The sequence below is a fragment of the Marmota flaviventris genome, chromosome 5 (genome assembly GCF_047511675.1).
Source record: "Marmota flaviventris isolate mMarFla1 chromosome 5, mMarFla1.hap1, whole genome shotgun sequence".
Classification (NCBI taxonomy): domain Eukaryota; kingdom Metazoa; phylum Chordata; class Mammalia; order Rodentia; family Sciuridae; genus Marmota; species Marmota flaviventris.
In genome coordinates, this window is record NC_092502.1 from 64,168,068 (window position 1) to 64,191,999 (window position 23,932).

The following is a 23,932-nucleotide window of genomic DNA, read 5'->3' on the forward strand; positions in this document are numbered from 1 at the left end:
CAGAGGAGTTATTCAAGAAAATCATACACGTTGATTTATTTCCATTGTTCTTTTCATTGAGAAACTCAGGAGGAAAATATAATGAAGATATATTCTACCACAAAGCAAGGGCACTCTATCACTGAGCTATGTCACCAGCTATTTTTAGTTTTGTTAAATTTGTTTTGAAACAGGGTCTTGATAGATTGCCAAGGCTGGTCTCAAACTTATGATTTTCCTGCTTCAGCCTTCCAAGTGGTTGAGACAGACATGTGCCACCATGCCCAGCTGAGGAAAAGATCTTAAAGAACCAAATATAGTATGAAAAACAGCTTGAAGTTCTAAACATGACAGTGGTAGGAAATCTTTAGATGTGTTAGCAGAAAAAATAGACTCATTGGAGTTTAGTTTTAGTAAGGTCACTCTGCCCTATGTATATAAGATAAAGCTTTATTTTTTCTTGGTCTGATATGCAAATCGTGTTGTTATTAGAAAGCTGAGGTTTTATAACAATAAGAAAATACTCCATAGTTATAACCAGGTCCTAGCACAATGCCTCGTAGTTAGGAAATGTTCCAAGATTTGCTGAATCCAACTCAGTGTTCAGTTGTATCCAGTTTGTCCACTTCTACAAACACAATCACTTTGAGAAACTGTATATATAATAATCACCCCCCCAAAAAATATTTTTGTTTTAGATCTTATCTTGGCAAAGATCCTCCATTTTATTCTCTAATTTCATTCCATGATTGAAGTTTACTGTTTCTATGGTAATGAATTCTGTCACTCAAGTTCATTATCTCTTTAATAACTCCTTCCTGCCATGTTGATCCTTTATTTACAGTGGGAAAGGCTCCAGGCCAGGAGATGGAGACAAGAAGGTGGACAACATAAAGTGCTGTCTTACTACTCAGCCTGTGAGTTGGCCGTGGTTTACCTGAGAGAGAGGAAAAAGATTCTAGGAAATTATGGGAACTTTTTATTTCTCCTGCCTCAAATAAAAGATAGACATAGCATCAAAATATTCCCAGTTTCTGGAAGGTTCGCTGTGATGGCCACACTGGGGGAGCCGCAGATGCAGTACAAGTTCCTGCTGGTGGGTGACAGCAGCACAGGGAAGAAGATGTTCGTGAAGCACCACCTGACCAGCAAGTTCGAGAAGAAGTATATAGCCACGCTGGGCAGGGAGTTTCCATACCAACAGAGGGCCCATCAAGTTCAACGTCTGGGACACGGTGGGCCAGGAGAAGTTCAGCGGCCTGAAGGATGGCTACTACATCCAAGCCCAGTGTGCCGTTATCATGTTTGATGTGATGTCAAGAGTTACTTACAGGAACGTGCCTAACTGGCATAGAGATTTTGTAGAGTGTGTGAAAACATCCCCATCATGTTGTGTGGCAACAAAGTGGACATTAAGGACAGGAAAGTGAAGGCAAAATCTGTTGTCTTCCAGGGAAAGAAGAATCTTCAGCACTATGACATCTCAGCCAAAAGTAACTCCAACTTTGAAAAGCCCTTCCTCTGGCTCGCTAGAAAGCTCACTGGAGACTCTGACTTGGAGTTTGTTGCCATGCCTGCTCTTGCCCTGCCAGAGGTTGGCATGGACCCCGCTTTGTCAGCACAATATGAGCATGATTTAGAGGTTGCTCAGACAACTGCTCTACCAGACAAGGACGATGACCTGGGAGGAGATGAAGCTGAAGCCCCGCGTCAGAAGTCTAGTTTTATAGGCAACTGTCAGTGTGATGCATGTGTGCCACTTTACTAAAATCTAGCTGAGCAGACATGTACTTTATTTATGGAATGCTGAAGGAGATGAATGGGCTTCAGAGCGAATGTTAAAAAAAAGTATGCATTTTTTGGACCTGCATAATTAGCTGTTTGGAACGTACTTGTTTCCTTCTTGAGTTTCGAATATGACTACTACTGTCACATCACAATGTTCAGTGGTGAATCTTGTTACTGTCATTCCCATTCCTTTTTGTTTAGAATCAGAATAAAGTTGTATTAAATATCTAAGCTAGTGAACTCCTCCCTTGTTTATAAGCACTCAAAACCAATAGAGTAGGGCAGCTTGTGCCATCTCAGTTTCTAAACTGTCATTCCTCTGTGACTTCACTTGAAATCCTTGTGTCTGCTTTTATGCCTGTTTGAGTCATGTCACACAAACCAGATGTGACTGGTTATACTGTAAATATAGATGGTGCTTGGGTTAGAGCAATGTCTGCCCTACCGTCACCCTGGCTAGGTGAGGTTCACCTGGGGAAGAACTTCAGAACTCAGGAGACCTGTCAGCATAAAGATAATAGACATCTCAAAAGGTGGTTATTGCTTTTACTTGATGGCAAAGGTGACTGACCCCCTTCTAAAGTGAGCATTCAGAAGTTGAAGGAAATTGCAATTGACGGGCCACGTAAAGTTCTGTTAGAAATGAGTGTAAATTTCACGTTGCCTTTTTTCCTCAGTGTTAAATGTCCAAAATCAGTACTCCAGGAAGATGTTCCATGTTTACCTGCTGCTTTCAAGTACTCCCAAACTTTTAAATATGGATTAAAGGGAAAGACAGTAGGGCTTTTGATGTCCACCACCCCAAAGAATATTTAAAGATAGTGTAAGTAAAACAATAGCTAAGAACATTACCACAATGCCCAGTAAATGTGAAGCCCTATTAAATTGAGCCTTTATCTTGCTTGATGTCCCCATGTTTGAAGATGAATTGGGGAAGAAATCAATTAGGTCTGTCTTGCCTAAGGAGTTTGATCCATCAAAACTTCTGTAGCATTTAGGAATCTCATTAATAGCTCTGTATTCTAATCCAATAGCAAAGTTCTTAAATGTCAGATTATATTTAGACAATATCCTACCTTGAAAGAAGGTAGAAAGGATCATTTTTAATGAAATAAGGGGAAAATAAGATTTAATGTAGTTACTATATAAGCTTTCATGAACAGGTTTATTTAAAAATCCAATTTGCTGTGTTTGCTATGCTATGTTCAGAGCCAGGTGTTAGCAGCCTGTGAGATGAAGTTTTCCCCTAATTGGAATGACACTATTTGTAACCTCTGAAATGCCAGTATTTATGACATTCTGAGTCTCATGTAACAGATAAATTTGGACACTGCTTACCTGTTCAATATGTGGAGGGAGAGTACATATAAATTATTCATTGGAAGAAAATCGTTGCAAAATATATTACTTTTGCCTGGATTTTCTGTCATTTCTAGTATTTCCTATAGAAATAGTGAGCATAGATCTTGGTTCTGTGAAAAGTTAGGTCTGCTACACAGCAGACTTTCTTATGTATGTGGGGTACATAATTCTGTCTGTATATACAAACAGGAAAGGTTCTCCCATATTATAAGAAGTCAGCACCTGATGGGAAAGTCTTGGAAGTTTTATACTGCACAGTTACTACTAGAAATCGTTTTATTAAAACAAAATAACTTTAAGGAAAAGTACCATGTCTATACAGGAAAAAATACGGAGCATTTTTGCTATTCGAATTTGTTTTGAAAAAGGTAATTTCAAACCCAAGTGAACTTTGAGATTTCTAAATCATGAAATGTCCGGGAAAGAGCAAAGATTTCCCAAAATAAACTATACTTGCAAAGAAAAAAAAATCCTGAATTCATGCTTATTAGAAAGTAACTGAAGGGCCGGAGTTGTGGCTCAATAGTAGAGTGCTTGCCTAGCATGTGTGAGGCATGGGGTTCAAGTCTCAGCACTGCTTATAAATAAATAAAATAAAGATCCATCAAAAACTAAAAAGGAAATAATTGAAAACAAGAAAGAGAAGAAAATGGGTATGAGTTACAGCTTAGAAGAAATGAGTTTTTATTGTTATAAATATAAATATATATCCCTATACTCTTTCATTCCACACATTAATTGAGCTTTCACTGGTTCAACTACCCTCCAGAAAACGTGCACAGTAGAGAGTCCTTGTTGAGCAGTTATTGTTAGCATCAGATAGAACTGAGGTTGTTTCCTGATTCTGCCACCCAAAACTTCATGTCCTTGTGCAAGTAATTTAAATTCTGAGATATTTACTTCTTGAATTAATGATATGGATTTTGGTAGTACCTACTCCTAAAAGGTGTTGGAATGATGAAGTGGGATGATGTGTAAAAGTGCTCATTGCAGTCCCTGTGTCATGAAGGTACCCAAGAAGCATATAACTGTTATGCTAAATATCTCTTCTGAACAAAAATTGTAAGAAAGTACATCTCATTGCCTCTTCAGCACTACTGTGGGTTTTGAAAGGTCATTGCTAGGAGCCACAGCTACAACATTGAACAATACAGATTATTTTAAAGAGTTTGTCATCTACTAAAAAACAGACAATTCTAATGCAGAGTGATAAGGCCATGATGGTAGAAGTCAGGATGCTCTGTGAGTGCATAAAATTGAGGTTCACAGTCCAGTCTAGGGCTGCCAGCAAAGGTGTCATGGAAGAGTAGCATTCAAGCAAGATGCTGAAACTAAGCACAAGCTAGTTGTGCAAAGGGAAGGGAGCAAGAGTGGCCCCACCAGAAGGAACAGTGGAACAAAGGTGTGTGCAAGAGAGTGCAGATATGTTCAAGGAAACGCAGGAGCTGTGGGGTGCTCGGTTGTAGAGGAGGAGGGCACTCAGAGAAAGCAAGTTCAATAACCTGAACATGACGAAGGCAATGAGCAATCATGTCACTGTATGTGATTTGCACGGCTAACCCTTAAATCCTGTGGTATTGCCATTTGCCTTCAGAACAGGAAACAAAAACAAGTAGTTTAGTTAAGTTTTCCAAACCCTCAGGTCTGGTTTACGGAAAAGCCAATTTCATTTTCGTTGCAGTATAGATTTCGTCTTTGTGTGGTTTCTGTACATGTGCAAGTTAATCTATTTTTCTATACCATAAATGTAAAGATGAAAAACTATAACCTTAAAGAGAAAACATTTCCAAGAAGTTGTTTCAAAGACCAGATATTTATACTTGGCCTGTCCGATGTCAACTCCTCACAGTATTCTACCAAATATTCTATGAATGGCAGCTCAAATATTTTAAAAAATTAATTTGTTAAATAAATTCTGTTTTATGAAGAATGTTTTCGCTATAAAAAGAAACCTGTGTGAGGACATACAAAAGTTTGAATATTATACAATGTATCCATGTATGGAGATATCATTAACATGTATAATATTGATGTATCAATTAAAATTCAGAAAATAGTAGGAAAGAAAGAAAAAGAAGAATCAGACACTCATGTCTTGACTTAGATCTTCACATCATTAGTTTACACCACTCTTATGAGAAATGGAACAATGTCATGATATAGAAAATGAGAGGAGGAAGTTATCATACTTTCTTATGAAAGCTACTTTGACTCCCTTGGTCCTGGCACCCTCCCCAGCCCCTCCCTCCCCGCAAATACACACGCCCCTTGCACAGTCATACAGCAGCAGATTATGGTCTATGCATACTGTAATGAGATGTATTCACACCTGTTCTGAGACCCAGGAGCACTTGATATTTACCTAGAGAGAATAACAAACTAAGGAGCACCCTACCATTTTCACCTTTTCTCCTAGTGGTTTTGTAATAGTGATGTCTTCACATGGAGTTGGCTTCACAATGACCCTCAAATAAAGAGAATAACAAAGAGTTGTTCTCTGACATTAGAAAACACATCTGATGACATTATATTTCTTTTTTAATTGCCTAGAGAGACATTTAAAAATCATAAATGTGTAAATACATACTTTTCATGTTTAGGGTAAACATTGTTTCATCAGATAATTATTGTATACATTTCTAAATAATGGAATCCTGGGGATAATTTTAATTTACCTATTGGGAAAAATGCACTATTTAGATATAAATTGTTTTTGAGTCTGTCCTGTGTATGCTATAATGAAATATTTTTTTCCCAGAGTTGTTATGACTTTTTTTTTTTTTGAGGGGGGGGACTATTTCTTTGATATAGTCTTACAAATGGCAAATATGGACCAATCCAGGGTGCCAGTCAAACCAGGAAATTGTGAAATATCTTAAAGTATCTATGTAAATTAAGAGTAAACTATTGTCCTTTGCCTTTCAAAACAATTCTCAATTTGATGCAATCTAAGAAAGGGTGCTGTGGCCCTCAGAAGCCATCTAACTTGATTTGCTAAAATTCTGCTTAATCTGTCATTTCAGAAATTCCTGAGTACAGAGGTGACTTTCGTTTTAATAAATTATAATATTGAGCTATAGAAGAAGAATGGAACAAAGAGAAATCGTGTATTTTGCTTTCTTGTATCCAAAAGTAGGCCTATTCTTCCAAATACTAGTTTATTCATGAAGCATTACTTCTCAATCAAAATTTACTTCTGCAAACCCTATTGTTGTATAAAGTCATTTCAACTACACAACATCTTTATTTTAGGATGACAAGTGCTCTTGAGAGTTTGGCTTCTATAGAAAATGGATCAGGTTATTGTGATGGTGGTAGAGAGCCACTAGTTTTACGGAGTGCCTTGAAGCTAAAATACTAGCGGGTTTTCTCGCAGTTGTCATATTCCAAGAGGTATTTTTTCAAAATAGGGGCTGGAAGTTATTCAGATCAGCATGACACAAGTGCACAATGACTTCTCTCAGGAGAATTTCAAGTATGAAACACTGTCCTTTGATGTTTTTAAAGTCCACTTGATTTCAGTGAAAATTTGAGATAGTCTTGTGTATGTGTGTGTGTGTGTGTTTATTTCTTTTTTGTTTGTTTGTTTTTTATTTGTTCTAATTAGTTATATATGACAGTAGAAAGATGTAGAGTCTTAATTACCTCCTTACTCTAGTAGTAAACCTTAATTGCAACGAAGAGGGTTATATTAATAGTGGGGAAGAAAAATGGGTGAAAACTAGCAAGAATAACAAATTGTTTTTTAGTGTTTTTATGTGCTGAGCGCTGAGCTCAGCATTTTATTTTCACCCTCTTGTTCAATGCTCACAGCACCAATGCTCAAGCAGAATACCAGGGCTTTGGCAGCTCAGGTAGCTTTTCTGAAGTCATAGAGAAGAAGCCTGGGTGGTCTGGCGTCAGAGTCCAGGCTTTTTGCCATTACAAGAATGTTTCCTTCTGTATGATGTTCTCAAATCTGAAATTAGCACAGTGGAGCTGACCTTCACCTGAAACAGTCCCTGGGGTTAGCTCTGAATTTGTGGGGATGTCTTTAGCCCATACCTAGGCTTTGGCTTTCTGTCTGCAAAATGAAGAATTTGAAATAAGTAAGTTTTTGTGGTCCCCTCTAATGCTGCCATTCTATGAAGATGGAGCATGTCCTGTGACCAGTGGTTGGGGGTGACCACCATCTTGTTGTGCTCAAGATTGAGAATGATGCGGAATTACAAAGAGGTGGGACTTTCACTCTGGGCAAACCTGGACTGTTGGTCAACCTACCAGGATATCTGATACATTTACCTTATTTTTCCACACATCAACCTTTAGAGGAGAGTTCTTTGAACTTTGGGAATTATTTTGTTTCTTAAATTCTTAAGGTACTAGAACATAGGACAATGGGACTATTTGCTTCTTAAACCATTGAACACTGAAAGCATGGGGTGGGTTACTCAAGAGACCTAGGGCATGCTATTTTCCTCCTGTACTTGTTATGCCTGAGTTTTTGTTGGGATGATTTTTTCTTTTTCTCCTTTTACTTGAAACCAGTGGACTGGCTCATTTGATAAACTTTGCCTTTGCACTGATATTTGAGAAATGTGTACTGACAAGGTTATGGAAATTGTTAATTCATTGGAAATTATCTCTGCTGATGAAAGGGAATAGAGGTATAGTAATGATCACTTCATTTCAGTATTTCAGGTAGCCTTTGTTATCCATGCATTAAAGATAAAATTCCAAAGTTGCATGTTTGTTGATGTTAACAATTAAATCTAAGCTTGGATTTGAACTATGACAACCCTAAATCAGAGTTGCTGTTTTCCCTCTGCAAATGGTGATTCCTGAGGCTCAAAGCAGCCAACATCTAGTTTATTTGCATATGAGTATTATTTATTTTCCTAAAGATTCCAAATGAAAATGTAGATTTCTGGCTTTTGCTTTGAATTTCTGAGTTATTTCCATACAAAAAAATGGGATAATTTCTTCAAAAGATATGAAACAGTAGCCTTGAGTAAGACAGGCAAGTAACTTAAGCAAGTTACTTCTCCATTTCCCCAAACTTTATAAAGTTTCTGCTTATCAAGACAGAGGACCATATCTAGTTATTGTTAGAGTAAACAAAGATGCATTTTTTTCATTAGAATAAAAACATGATAACAGGAGAAAATTTCTACAAATCTGTATAGTTCAGGCAACAAGAAAGAAGGCACAGTATTTAATAAAATATGTATTAAACTAAAATTTTAAATAATATCAACTCCAAAATGCATTTGTTTCTATCTATCTTATAAAGTTAGACAGTCCATAACTCTAAATATGAAACAGATGTAAATATTATTTTTTGAAGGTGATGAATCTATTTTATTTTTTATTTTTTTAATTTTTATTGTTGGTTGTTCAAAACATTACATAGTTCTTGATATATCATATTTCACACTTTGATTCAAGTGGGTTATGAACTCCCATTTTTACCCCGTATACAGTTTGCAGAATCACATCAGTTACACATCCATTGATTTACATATTGCCATACTAGTGTCTGTTGTATTCTGCTGCCTTTCCTATCCTCTACTATCCCCCTCCCCTCTCCTCCCCTCCCCTCTTCTCTCTCTACCCCCTCTACTGTCATTCATTTCTCCCCCTTGTATTATTTTTCCCTTTCCCCTCACTTCCTCTTGTATGTAATTTTGTATAACCCTGAGGGTCTCCTTCCATTTCCATGCAATTTCCCTTCTCTCTCCCTTTCCCTCCCACCTCTCATCCCTGTTTAATGTTAATCTTCTTCTTGATTAATTGACTTTGACACAATTTTGCAGTGTCTGAACAAAACTTTAAATTATGGAAATATTACAAACATTTATTGCTTGCTTTCTATTTGAACTTAAATTTCATAGAATCTTGTGAAATGAATGCTCTCTCCCACTGAAATTACACAGAATCTGAAGTTCAGGTTAAGTTGTGTGACTAACACATATTAGAGACCATATGTCTTGATCCATCTGATGGCACTTGGGTATATTACATCAGAATTATCCAGAAATTTCTTTATTTTTTAATTGTTTGTCTGGAATGCTGTACTACATTGAACCTTATTAACTCAGGCAAATTTACCACTATGGCTTTATTTAAACTATTTTAGTTAATTTATTGTTTAGTTCATTTTAGTTCATTTATTGTTGATCTAGATTCTATAACATGTCTCTATGTAATTCCAAACACCCAAGTTACTCAGAGGCAAGTAATTAGGAGTTTGTAATATTTATGGATTATTAACTCAGTTTTACTATTTTCAAGTGTTCGGCTTCCTGTAAGTATGATTTATTTCCAGCTTCTTCTATCTTTATCAAAGAGCCATCTTTGTTCCAACCACTTTGTTCTTCGTGATTTTCATGATTTTATATGATTCTAATACTTACATAGTGTATTTCTTATACTGCCTAATCATTTCTTTCTCTGCCAGTTGTTCTTTTCCAGTAATAGGAACTGAATATTATCTAAATATTATTAATTGCAAGCTAAAGAAATTGCAATTTATGTATAAGCTAATGAGATTTATATTTCTTTCTAATTATGTGGAATATTAACAGCTCCAAAGTCTTTTAAAACAATAAAAGTCTAGTTTGAAAAGATGATAGAATACAATTAGGTTCCAAATTAATCAAAAGTTGACATATTAGCAGTTAATATTTAGCACTTTTTTTTTGCACACATCAAAACTTCATCACACACATAGTGGTTAAGTTGGCATTGTTTGTTGCCAACTCAAAGACTCGTTAAGGCACGTGTAAGCTATGACTAAGCCCATTTAAAAATGGGTACCATAGTAGAGGGAACTGGGACCAAACACAGAGCAGGCCCAGCGGCCTGCTGAGGGGCAGAGCCGCCCCCCACCCCCCTCGCCTGCCAGGTAGGGGAAGGGTGACCACCGACAGAAAAGGCCCAGTGGCCCGCGGCGGGACAGAGCTTCCAATCACTCCTGCAAGGTAGGCGGGCCTGCGACCCACCGGCAGAAGAGGAGCAGCCGCCTGCTGAGAGGCTGAGCCGCCCCCTCCCCCTGCGCCGGCATAGTAGAGGGAACTGGGACCAAACACAGAGCAGGCCCAGCGGCCTGCTGAGGGGCAGAGCCACCCCCCACCCCCCGCGCCTGCCAGGTAGGGGAACTGTGACCACCGACAGAAAAGGCCCAGTGGCCCGCGGCGGGACAGAGCTTCCAATCACTCCTGCAAGGTAGGCGGGCCTGCGACCCACCGGCAGAAGAGGAGCAGCGGCCTGCTGAGAGGCAGAGCCGCCCACTCCCCCCCGCGCCTGCAAGGTAGTCGGAACTGAGACCACCATCAGAACAGGTCAGACCTGCAACCGACAGACAGAACAGGCCCAGTGGCCTGAGGAAGGGTAGAGCCGCCCCCCCCCACGCCTGCAAAGTAGGCGGACCTGTGACCTACTGGCACTACAGCCCCAGAGGCCTGCAGAGGGGCAGTGCCGCTGCCTGCGCCTGCAAAGTAGGCAGAACTGCGACCACCGACAGAACAAGCCTAGCGGCCCGCAGAGGGACAGAGCCGCCGCCCGCGCCTGCAAGGTCGGCGGACCTGCTACCGACTGGCAGAGCAGGCCCAGCGGCCTGCCGGCGTGGTAGGCACATTGCCCCAATTGGAGGAGGGGCAGAGCCGCCGCCCGCGCCTGCGAGGGAGACTTTGCAACTATACAAGACCAATATAAATATATAGGGGGAAAATTCAATAGCACAACAGTTTCACCAAGAAGAAAGGAACGCGAACAGTATGAAGAGACAAGGAAAGAAAGGACCACAAGCATTGCAGGTCAACTCAACTTTAGAAGAGGTAATAGCTGCAGCTGATGGAATGTCAGATAAAGAATTCAGGATATACATGCTTCAGATGATCTGGAGTCTCAAGGAAGACATCAGACAGCAAAATCAGACAATGAAAGATCACTTCAACAATGAATTACATAAACAAATCCAAGAAGCAAAAGATCAACTATACAGGGAAATAGAGGTTATAAAAAACAAACAAACAGAAATCCTAGAAATGCAGGAAGCAATAAGCCAACTTAAAAACTCAATTGAGAATACTACCAGCAGAGTAGAACACTTAGAAGACAGAACATCAGACAATGAAGATAAAGTATTTCAACTTGAAAAGAACATAGACAGCTCAGCAAGACTGTTAAGAAACCATGAGCAGAACATCCAAGAAATATGGGATAACATCAAGAGACCAAATTTAAGAGTCATTGGGATACAGGAAGGAACAGAGTTTCAAACCAAAGGAATGAGCAATCTATTCAATGAAATAATTCGAGAAAACTTCCCAGACTTGAAGAATGAGACAGAACCCCAAATCCTAGAAGCCTACAGGACGCCGAATGTGCAAAATCATAAGAGACCCACACCTAGACACATTATAATGAAGATGCCCAACATACAGAATAAGGAGAGAATTTTAAAAGCTACAAGAGAAAGGAAGCAGATCACATTTAGGGGTAAGCCAATCAGGATAACAGCTGATCTTTCAACACAGACTCTGAAAGCTAGAAGATCCTGGAATAACATATTTCAAACACTGAAAGAAAATGGGTTCCAACCAAGAATTGTGTTTCCAGCGAAATTAAGCTTCAGGATGGAAGATGAAATTAAAACCTTCCACGATAAACAAAAGTTAAAAGAATTTGCAGCTAGAAAACCATCTCTTCAAAACATCCTTGGCAAAACATTACAGGAAGAGGAAATGGAAAATAACAATGAAAACCAACAGTGGGAGGTAGGACACTAAAGGGGGGAAAATAATCAAAGTGGAAAACAAACCATGTTTAGTAACATAAATAAACAAATATGGCTGGAAGAACAACCCATATCTCAATAATAACCCTAAATGTTAATGGCTTAAACTCACCAATCAAGAGACACAGGCTAGTAGAATGGATCACAAAACAAGACCCAACAATATGCTGCCTACAGGAGACGCATTTGATAGGAAAAGACATACATAGGCTGAAGGTGAAAGGTTGGGAAAAATCATATCACTCATATGGACTTTGGAAACAAGCAGGAGTATCCATACTCATATCAAATAAAATAGATTTTAAGCCAAAGTTAATCAAAAGGGATAAAGAGGGACACTACATACTGCTCAAGGGAACCATACACCAACAAGACATAACAATCATAAATATATATGCCCCAAACAATGGTGCAGCTATGTTCATCAAACAAACTCTTCTCAAGTTCAAGAGTCTAATAGACCACCATACAATAATCATGGGAGACTTCAACACACCTCTCTCACCACTGGACAGATCTTCCAAACAAAAGTTGAATAAGGAAACTATAGAACTCAATAACACAATTAATAACCTAGACTTAATTGACATATATAGAATATACCACCCAACATCAAGCAGTTACACTTTTTTCTCAGCAGCACATGGATCCTTCTCAAAAATAGATCATATATTATGTCACAGGGAAACTCTTAGACAATACAAAGGAGTAGAGATAATACCATGCATCCTATCTGATCATAATGGAATGGAACTGAAAATCAACGATAAAAGAAGGAAGGAAAAAGAATATATCACTTGGAGAATGAACAATAGGTTACTGAATGATCAATGGGTTATAGAAGACATCAAGGAGGAAATTAAAAAATTCTTAGAGATTAATGAAAACACAGAAACAACATATCGGAATCTATGGGACACATTGAAAGCAGTTCTAAGAGGAAAATTCATTGCTTGGAGTTCATTCCTTAAAAAAAGAAAAAACCAACAAATAAATGATCTCATACTTCATCTCAAAATCCTAGAAAAAGAAGAGCAAAACAACAGCAAAAGAAGTAGAAGGCAAGAAATAATTAAAATCAGAGCTGAAATCAATGAAATCGAAACAAAAGAAACAATTGAAAAAATTGACAAAACTAAAAGTTGGTTCTTTGAAAAAATAAACAAAATCGACAGACCCTTAGCCATGCTAGCGAAGAGAAGAAGAGAGAGAACTCAAATCACTAACATACGGGATGAAAGAGGCAATATCACAACAGACACTTCAGAAATACAGAAGATAATCAAAAATTATTTTGAATCCTTATACTCCAATAAATTAGAAGATAGTGAAGGCATAGATAAATTTCTTAAGTCATATGATCTGCCCAGATTGAGTCAGGAGGATATAGACAACCTAAACAGACCAATATCAATTGAGGAAATAGAAGAAACCATCAAAAGACTACCAACTAAGAAAAGCCCAGGACCGGATGGGTATACAGCAGAGTTTTACAAAACCTTTAAAGAGGAACTAATACCAATACTTTTCAAGCTACTTCGGGAAATAGAAAAAGAGGGAGAACTTCCAAATTCATTCTACGAGGCCAACATCACCCTGATACCTAAACCAGACAAAGACACTTCAAAGAAAGAAAACTACAGACCAATATCTCTAATGAACCTAGATGCAAAAATCCTCAATAAAATTCTGGCGAATCGGATACAAAAACATATCAAAAAAATTGTGCACCATGATCAAGTAGGATTCATCCCTGGGATGCAAGGCTGGTTCAATATACGGAAATCAATAAATGTTATTCACCACATCAATAGACTTAAAAATAAGAACCATATGATCATCTCGATAGATGCGGAAAAAGCATTCGACAAAGTACAGCATCCCTTTATGTTCAAAACTCTAGAAAAACTAGGGATAACAGGAACATACCTCAATATTGTAAAAGCAATCTATGCTAAGCCTCAGGCTAGCATCATTCTGAATGGAGAAAAATCGAAGGCATTCCCTCTAAAATCTGGAACAAGACAGGGATGCCCTCTCTCTCCACTTCTGTTCAACATAGTTCTCGAAACACTGGCCAGAGCAATTAGACAGACGAAAGAAATTAAAGGCATAAAAATAGGAAAAGAAGAACTTAAATTATCACTATTTGCAGATGATATGATTCTATACCTAGCAGACCCAAAAGGCTCTACAAAGAAACTATTAGAGCTAATAAATGAATTCAGCAAAGTGGCAGGATATAAAATCAACCTGCATAAATCAAAGGCATTCCTGTATATCAGCGACAAATCCTCTGAAATGGAAATGAGGACAACCACTCCATTCACAATATCTTCAAAAAAAATAAAATACTTGGGAATCAACCTAACAAAAGAGGTGAAAGACTTATACAATGAAAACTACAGAACCCTAAAGAGAGAAATAGAAGAAGATCTTAGAAGATGGAAAAATATACCCTGTTCATGGATAGGCAGAACTAACATCATCAAAATGGCGATATTACCAAAAGTTCTCTATAGGTTTAATGCAATGCCAATCAAAATCCCAACGGCATTTCTTGTAGAAATAGAGAAAGCAATCATGAAATTCATATGGAAAAATAAAAGACCCAGAATAGCAAAAACAATGCTAAGCAGGAAATGTGAATCAGGCGGTATAGCGATACCAGACTTCAAACTATATTACAGAGCAATAGTAACAAAAACAGCATGGTACTGGTACCAAAACAGGCGGGTGGACCAATGGTACAGAATAGAGGACACAGAAACCAATCCACAAAACTACAACTATCTTATATTTGATAAAGGGTCTAAAAGCATGCAATGGAGGAAGGATAGCATCTTCAACAAATGGTGCTGGGAAAACTGGAAATCCATATGCAACAAAATGAAACTGAATCCCTTTCTCTCGCCATGCACAAAAGTTAATTCAAAATGGATCAAGGAGCTTGATATCAAATCAGAGACACGCCGTCTGATAGAAGAAAAAGTTGGCTACGATCTACAGTCGGTGGGGTCGGGCTCCAAATTCCTCAATAGGACACCCATAGCACAAAAGTTAATAACTAGAATCAACAAATGGGACTTACTCAAACTAAAAAGTTTTTTCTCAGCAAAAGATACAATAAGAGAGGTAAATAGAGAGCCTACATCCTGGGAACAAATCTTTACTCCTCACACTTCAGATAGAGCCCTAATATCCAGAGTATACAAAGAACTCAAAAAATTAGACAATAAGAGAACAAACAACCCAATCAACAAATGGGCCAAGGACCTGAACAGACACTTCTCAGAGGAGGACATACAATCAATCAACAAGTACATGAAAAAATGCTCACCATCTCTAGCAGTCAGAGAAATGCAAATCAAAACCACCCTAAGATACCATCTCACTCCAGTTAGATTGGCAGCCATTATGAAGTCAAACAACAACAAGTGCTGGCGAGGATGTGGGGAAAAGGGTACACTTGTACATTGCTGGTGGGACTGCAAATTGGTGCAGCCAATTTGGAAAGCAGTATGGAGATTTCTTGGAAAGCTGGGAATGGAGCCACCATTTGACCCAGCTATTCCCCTTCTCGGTCTATTCCCTAAAGACCTAAAAAGAGCATGCTACAGGGACACTGCTACATCGATGTTCATAGCAGCACAATTCACAATAGCTAGACTGTGGAACCAACCTAGATGCCCTTCAATGGATGAATGGATAAAAAAAATGTGGCATTTATACACAATGGAGTATTACTCTGCATTAAAAAATGACAAAATCATAGAATTTACAGGGAAATGGATGGCATTAGAGCAGATTATGCTAAGTGAAGCTAGCCAATCCCTAAAAAACAAATGCCAAATGTCTTCTTTGATATAAAGAGAGTAACTAAGAACAGAGTAGGGTCGAAGAGCATGAGAAGAAGATTAACATTAAACAGGGATGAGAGGTGGGAGGGGAAGGGAGAGAGAAGGGAAAAAGCATGGAAACGGAAGGAGACCCTCAGAGTTATACAAAAGTACATACAAGAGGAAGTGAGGGGAAGGGGAAAATAATACAAGGGGGACAAACGAATGTCAGTAGAGGGGGCAGAGAGAGAAGAGGGGAGGGGAGGGGAGGGGAGGGGTGATAGTAGAGGATAGGAAAGGCAGCAGAATACAACAGACACTAGTATGGCAATATGTAAATCAATGGATGTGTAACTGATGTGATTCTGCAATCTGTATATGGGGTAAAAATGGGAGCTCATAACCCACTTGAATCAAATTGTGAAATATGATATATCAAGAACTATGTAATGTTTTGAACAGCCAACAATAAAAAATTAAAATAAATAAATAAATAAATAAAACAGGCATCTTTAAATGCTGGTAGAGAATCAACATTAAAAAAAAAATAAATAAAAAAAAATAAAAATAAAAATAAAAAAAAATAAAAATGGGTACCATGGTAGGATGCTACCATTCAATATAAGTATTTATAAGTTTTTGTACTTTGATTAAGAACATTTTTCCTTAAAATGCCTTCTGCCATCCCTGTGAGGGAAGGAGGAATTTATTCAACTTCTGAAATAGGTTAGAGAAATAAAGTTTGCTTTTAATGATTGTAAAATATTTTAATTAGTTAACCAAACAATTTGAAAAATAAAATAGAATTCATTTTTGCAAATTAGAGTATTCATTAAGCTTATATCTTGGTTGAATTATGAAATACTGACAAATTTCATGTTAAATTTATATCTTGGAATAGCCTCTGTCATATAGCTCCTAGTAAAATGTCAAATTTCTCTTTATAGTCTCCCATAAAGGGCTGGTTCCTTTTTTATTTTTTAAGTTTGACAATATATCTTATAAAAATTTTTACAACAAAATAGTAAAAATTTTATGATGAAATTCACCTGCTAAAAGTATACCATTGGCTATTATGTTTAACTATGGTGCACTAATAAATACATTTTTGAAACTACAATTGGCTTTTGTATGGCTTTTGATGGGCTTATTTTGCTTAACATGATAGTCTCCAGATCCATCCATTTACTGGAAAATGTGAAATAAGCCAGTCCAAAAAAACAAAAGTCAAATGTGCTTTCTGATATGTGGATGTTGACACACAATGAGGTGGGGATGTTAAGAATAGAAATTCTGTGGATTAGACAAATGGGAATGAAGAGAAGGGAGGGGATCAGAACAGGAAATACAGTGGAATGAATCTGACACAACTCTCCTAAGCACATATATGAATACACCACAGCGAAATGTCCACATCATGTACAACCACAGGAATGGGATCCCAATAAGAATAAGATACCCTTCTTGTTTGTGTAAATATGTCAAATTATCCTCTTCTGTCATGTTAATCTATAAAGAACAAATAAAAAATTACAGGTCTAAAAAGAAAATTGGATGAAATTTGGATACCTGTGCTTCACACCTCTGATTAGATATCAAATCTTTTGACCTGGTATTCAACCCAGAATTTTTTTTTTTTTCTGATACCAGGGATCTGGAGATTGAAACCCAGGCCTTGTGCATGCGAGGCAAGCACTCTACCAACTGAGCTATGTCTCCAGCCCCAAAATTTTCTTATCATACTCTAGTCCACACTTTTTCTCTAAAGGATCAATTAGTAAATATTTTGGGTTTTGTAACCATATGGTACCTGATGCCACTACTCAGTTCTGCCTTCTAGTGGGAAAGCAAAAATAGAAAAGATGTAAACAAATGAGCATGGCTGGTTTCCAAAAAGCTTCACTTAGGAACACTGACATTTTAATTTGACACACAATTCTGCCTTTTTAAAAAATTGTTTCAATGGTTTAGTATGTAAAATACATTTTTAGTTCTTGGGCCAGATAATAAGGGTGGAGTGGATTTGATCAGTGGGTCTAGTTTGCTGACCTCTGCTGTAATGTGAAGGCTCATAAAGTCCTAGAATTTTTGAGTAAGGCCTGGAGAGCATCTCATTTAATGCAGCTCAAAAATAGCAAAGGATACTAAGTGGTTAAAAAAAAATAACACATGGCATGTCAGAGAGGCTACATTGGCCAACTGGTAGTGGCTCTCTAGAATACAGTGGTTGGAAGAACTATGAGGTTAAGCTGAGCCTTATGGGAGAAAAATTCTGATTGATTGGTTATGTCCACTTTGAGTGATATACTGTAATCACACCAAGGCATATTTAATGTATGCAACTTCACATGTTTTTGCTCTGCTAAAGGAGGCATTAGGGGAAAGAAGGAGATGGATAATTAAAAGACTGCAGGCTTTTCTGGTTTCAATTGCAACTCAGTGGGTACATTTATCTAAGCAAGTGGGAGAACCTGGATGAAATGTTCCTCAGTTAGGAACATCTCTCCATATAGAGTATGGATCTAGACTTCAAAGATTTTTTTAAAATGCATAATACCCCAAAGCAAGCTACATACCTAATATAATGTTCAATTAGTGTGTGTGGGGTGAACAGTATGTTTCAAAAGGGGAGAAAAAATTTGGCTCTATTGATTGAAAAATGTATTATTTGGGATCCCATTTAAAGGGAATCAAAAAGGGCAATTTTGACTTGATGCCTTTGTACGTATGTTATATACTTACAAATCATCTGTTGAAAGATGTGTCTCTATTGTGTGTTACAGATTTGATATATGCTAGTAAGTCTAGGTAATACTGGGCATTAAAAATCCCACTCCCACTTAATTAGGACCCTCACCAAAAGGGGCCAAGTGATTGAAGATTACATCAAATGCTTAACAAAATATGCTGCATTGTCACATTTGGAAAAAACTAAATCAACTTTTTGAGCTCTTAGAATCCTTTGAGTGACTTTCTAGACCAGTGTCCTTACATTTTTTATTCTTCTTCTGAGGTTTTGTTATCTATAGTAAAGAAATAGTCTGCAGGCCCAAAGAATATTCTTTACCTTTCTGATAACTTCATTGAATGATCAAACAGTGTTTATGTCAGTCATTCTAATGCCTGTTCACCAAGGACCCTCAGCTCTAGTGATGTAAGCTTAGGTCCTGACCCAGGGTGGGCCTCAACGAGGCTGTCAACACACAACCACACTGACAACAACCTACAGGGTTGTGATTTATAGCTTCCATCTGCCCAGGCTCAGCATTTCTCCCATCTTAGGGGATTTTGGTACCAAATGGAGATGGATCCTACACACAGACAGATAAGAATTCTAAATATCATTCCTTCCCTTTACCCCAATTTCAGATGTGTCCCTAAAAGCATTTGAAAAGTAAAAGAGTGACATATTCTGAGTATAAAAAGATCTCTGCTTTCTATTTCAGCCTCTGTCTTGGGTGCTGGTCACAGTCAACATCTCCTTTATCTGTGTGAAATGAAGAGGGCATTCTATCTTCTCTTTTTGGCACAAGAAAGCTAGAAGGATAAATTGTGATTCCGTTTAATTCAGTTAATTCCAACACTATGTAAACCTTCCAATAATAAACATTACTATTACCGTCACATAATTATTATCTGTGGTTTATGATGGAAAAGCTTAATTTTTCCTAATTAGTTCTAATTTAACAGCAGACACCCTTTTCTTCTTAAAGCCTACAACTATCTGCCTAGTGCATTCTTCCAAATTACTGGTTTTGTAAGAACAAAAATCCATTGCCCTTACTGTATATTAACTTGATAATATGGCACAAATATTCTTTGTGTTATAAATAGTTTCCTTTCTTCCCAGATGCAGCTAGAAAGTCAAAGAAAATAATGTGGTAGATGAAGAGAGCTTTCTTCCCATTTTCTGGGTGAGTACAGGGCTGCCAGTGTTCAACATTTTCTTTTCCCTTTCAGATCTTCTATTGACACTGTGATTGTGTAGCCCTGATGGTTTTCCGTAAGAGGCTTGCCAACAGCCGAAGGATGACATTTTTTTTTTCTGGAGATGAAGAGAATAATGGCTCTCTTTTAAAACCTGAAAATTCAATAATTCCCAGTTGTATTTTTGGCTGCTGGCCAAGGTAAAAATCTAAAATCTTGGCATTAAGTTCATTTAAAAGTATTATGTTAATATAAGGAGACTTCTTAATAAAACATGTTATTGAAGAATATATTCACACAAAAAATTGCAAATATCATAAATATACTATAGTTTTATTTTTAAACTTTAATCCTATACAATATGATGCTATATTTATAATTTTCTCCATAACATATATATTTTTACAAAATTGTCCCGTTACTTGACACTTGGAAAATTTAGGTAAAAAAAAGAACCCATGTCTTAAATTTTATAATTTGAAACTAACATGTTAGTAATGTTTTTAGCAATCATTTGTGTTTTGTGAGACTAGTGTAATTTGCTTTTTTCAAAAAAAAATCTGTAATTTCCAAATTATCTTAAGTTAGCATATATTGCTTTTTAAATCATGGAAAATACCATAAAATTACAATGAATTTGAACCCTCTGAATTGAAATATTTGTTATTTGGGGGGGTTACAAATGAATTTTTACAAAGTATAATAAATTCTCTTGACATATTGAAATTCCTTCTTCATAATTCCATTATTATTGCTGAATCTAGTCAAGTCCTCACTAGAGCTAAGTCAGATCTTGGCATATATAAATATTTATTCATTTGACATAGTTTTGTAGAAATATTTCTGTTTACAAAGGGACAAACTGAAGTAATATTTCCCATATTTAAAAGTTGTGATCAAGTACTGTATGATATTGGTCCAATCATCCTCTAAAAATGCTTCAGAAGTTAGTAGTATGAACTGAATTAACTTATTTCTGGAATTTAAATCCTTACTTAAAAAGATATGCTATTTCTGATAATTATATGCTAATTCACTTATAGATATCCTGTTATCTCAGAGGATGGACTAAAATTAGCTTCAACAGATTCTCCTGCCAATGGGTACAGATGCAGATTGCTAGGTTTCCATTCAGCCTGACTAACTCAGGAAAAAAAAAAATGGAGAATGGGTCATACTCTTCAAGGGATTAACTCTGGTGCACATATTTTAGTTCAAGTAATTTCAACATTTTTCTCAAGAGCTAAAAGCCAGTCTATATTTAAAATTTTAAATAGAATTCCAATATATAACATAGTTAAAGGGGAGTCACTTAAATTGCAAAAGCTTCACCCATTGACTCTCCTCCTTCTGAACTCTACCTCTCAAAGTAACTCTTTGTCTTCTCAGTCCATTTTGTGCTATTAAAACAGAGTGTCTTCTTTCGCTATTTTTCCTTCAGCATTCTTTATTTATTTATTCTTCACAGTTCTAGAGACTGGGAAGTCAAAATTCAAGGTGCCAACAGTTTAGCATCCAGTGTTTTACTTCTAAGATAGTACCCTGAATGCTGAGTCCTCCTGAGGGGAGAAATATTATGCATTCACGTAGCAGAAGAGCAGAAGAGAACCAATCCACTTGCAATCTTTTGCTCTGCCCTCAAGACCTAAACACCTCCCATTAAGCCCCACTTCCCCACACTGTTGCATTGGGGATTAAGTTTCCAGTATGTGAATTTTGGAGAGGATACATTCAAACCATACTACCTCTGAAACACAAAGTTGAGGAACCCCAGAGAATTCAGCATCCTCAAAGATTCAGAGGTCCACAGTAATTGACCTAAGCAATAGAACCCTTTACAATAACAAACATCTCCAGTATATGGATCATTTCTATTTTGTTCATAGATTCCCTCACATACAGCAGAATACACAGCACAGAGTACACCAACATCTATTTGGTGAATGGAAAAAAATTTACGAGTATCTAGTAGTTAGCCCAGATTTTTGTCATCTTTCTGACCGTGGTATTTGACTATTTACTCCTTTGTTTGATGACTTTTAGACTGGATGGTCCCTAATGTCCCCTCTTTGTAAACATAGGTGATTTTATGAACAAAATTCCCTTGTGATGTCACAGAGCCCAGGTTAGATAGATAACAGGGTGTTCAACCCTGTAGACTTCGCTGTTTTTATAACATGGGGGCTAGTACTTTTGGAATGAGTGGGCCTGAGATCTGTTAAAATATTGATTGCATCTTTAGTATCAAAGTATTATTTACTCATATTTTTTAAAAAATTTAAACCATGCAGAAAGAAACAGAAGAAAGTAAAGGCCTTCACTATAAACCTTTCTCTCAAGACATAGCAGCCCTTAACCATTTGGTTTATTTTTCTTCTCAACATCTGAATGCACACAGTGTGGTTACTATTAGCCCTCCATTATAGCAGAGATCTTTGGATTTATTTTCTCATTAGTTATTTCAACATTCAAAATTATTTTCAGGAAAAAATCTGAGAACATCATTAGTCTAAAGCTATTTTATTTTCCAAACTAGAGATAAATTAGAAAAAATAAAACACTTGTACATAAATTTTTTATCCTAAAAGGAAAAAAATGGTTTTATCTTTATTTATAGAGATACAAAATGAAAAGTGTAAAAATCACCCATTATCTCAATATTCTGATAGACTACATATTAAATAATGATAAAAGACTACCTTTATGGTATGGTATGAATATCCCCTCAAATTTATGTATTCAAAACTTGATCCCCTAAGCATCAATGCCACTATAAAATGAGCCTTCATAGAGCTGGGTGTGGTGGAGCACATCTGTAATACCAGTGGCTCAGGAGGCTGAGGCAGGAAGATCCCAAGTTCAAAGCCAACCTCAGCAACAATAAGGCACTAAGCAATTAGGGGAGACCCTGTCTCTAAATAAAATACAAATTAAGGCTGGGGTTATGACTCAGCAATTGAGCGCCCCAGAGTTTAATTCCTGTTCGCACCCCCCCCCCCCCGCTCCACACACACACACACACACACACACACACACACACAAAAAAAAAAGCCTGCAGGAGTGGATTGATTCTCTCTTGCTCTTCTGCTTTCCACCATGTAAGGACACAGCAAAACACAGCAACACCACCAGGTGCTGGCACCTTGATTGTTGGTTTCCCAGTCACCATAATCTATTTTTAAATTATTCAGTTTCAGGTATTCTGTAATAGCAGGGGGAGGGGGGGAACAGTCTAAGACACTTAATGATCACACTTTATTGATTTCAGGGAAGGGAAGAGGTGGAATATATTATTACAGCATAGATCATCTATTATATGGCACTGTTTTTAGCCACTAAACATGAATATCTGGATGTATGGATGGACGCACTACTAGCACAGAGATTCTGATTGTGTTGTTAAGCTGTATGGACCACTCTGCCCATTTTGAGAGGTCATAAAGCCCGAAAATTTATCGTTTTGACAAAGAAAGAAACACTTTAAGCTAAGGAAATTAATTTCTATTCATGACAATTAGACTGAGCCACATATAAGAGTCATTTCTAAGGATAAGAGTCTTCTGAAAAAAGATCATGTAGATGGACAATTATTTTAGTTATTTTAAGCCTGCTTTATTTGTTCCACTGTATAAAAAAAGCACCTTTAAAGTATATATAATTTCCCATATTATCTTTCAACACTAGCTATGTCTTTGGTCATATGTAAAAATTAGTGTTCCCAAATATAGAACAGTTGGGTGCATAATGTATATCACAGTAACATAACTAGCAAGTCAGATCCTTGAAATAATGGATATTCTTACAGATAATGACACTAAATAGGCTAGAGAAGCATCCACTTGATGTACCAGTTATGTATTATTCTAATAACATAAATGAATCTTTAAAATGTTTTAAATTATGAATCTAAAGTTACCACCTGTATAATTATTGCAATGTTTCACATTTTGGGACTAACTGACTTAGTAACAGCCTTCCATCAAGGTCAATATGGTTTCCAAGATGTTCATGGCAGTCAAAATGGGTGGGGAGTATGGATGAAAGCCACAGATCAGTCACACAAGATATATCAAACCCAAATCTGACATTTTGCCATTTCCTAACCATGTTCCTTTAATTTGTGAGTCTTGGTGTTCTCGTATGTGAAGCTGGGTTAAGCACGTCTATCAGGAAGTCTAAATACAATGAAACAGTATATAAAGTGTCAGTCTAAATACAATAAAACAGTATATAAAGTTTTCTCTTGAAACTACTACAG

At 37.0% G+C, this 23,932-nt stretch overlaps 1 pseudogene; it reads left to right on the plus strand.

Annotated features, from left to right (window-relative positions):
• The first annotated feature begins 1,030 nt into the window (after window positions 1-1,030).
• Window positions 1,031-1,747, plus strand: LOC114086269 (GTP-binding nuclear protein Ran-like; annotated as a pseudogene).
• The last annotated feature ends 22,185 nt before the right edge of the window (window positions 1,748-23,932 follow it).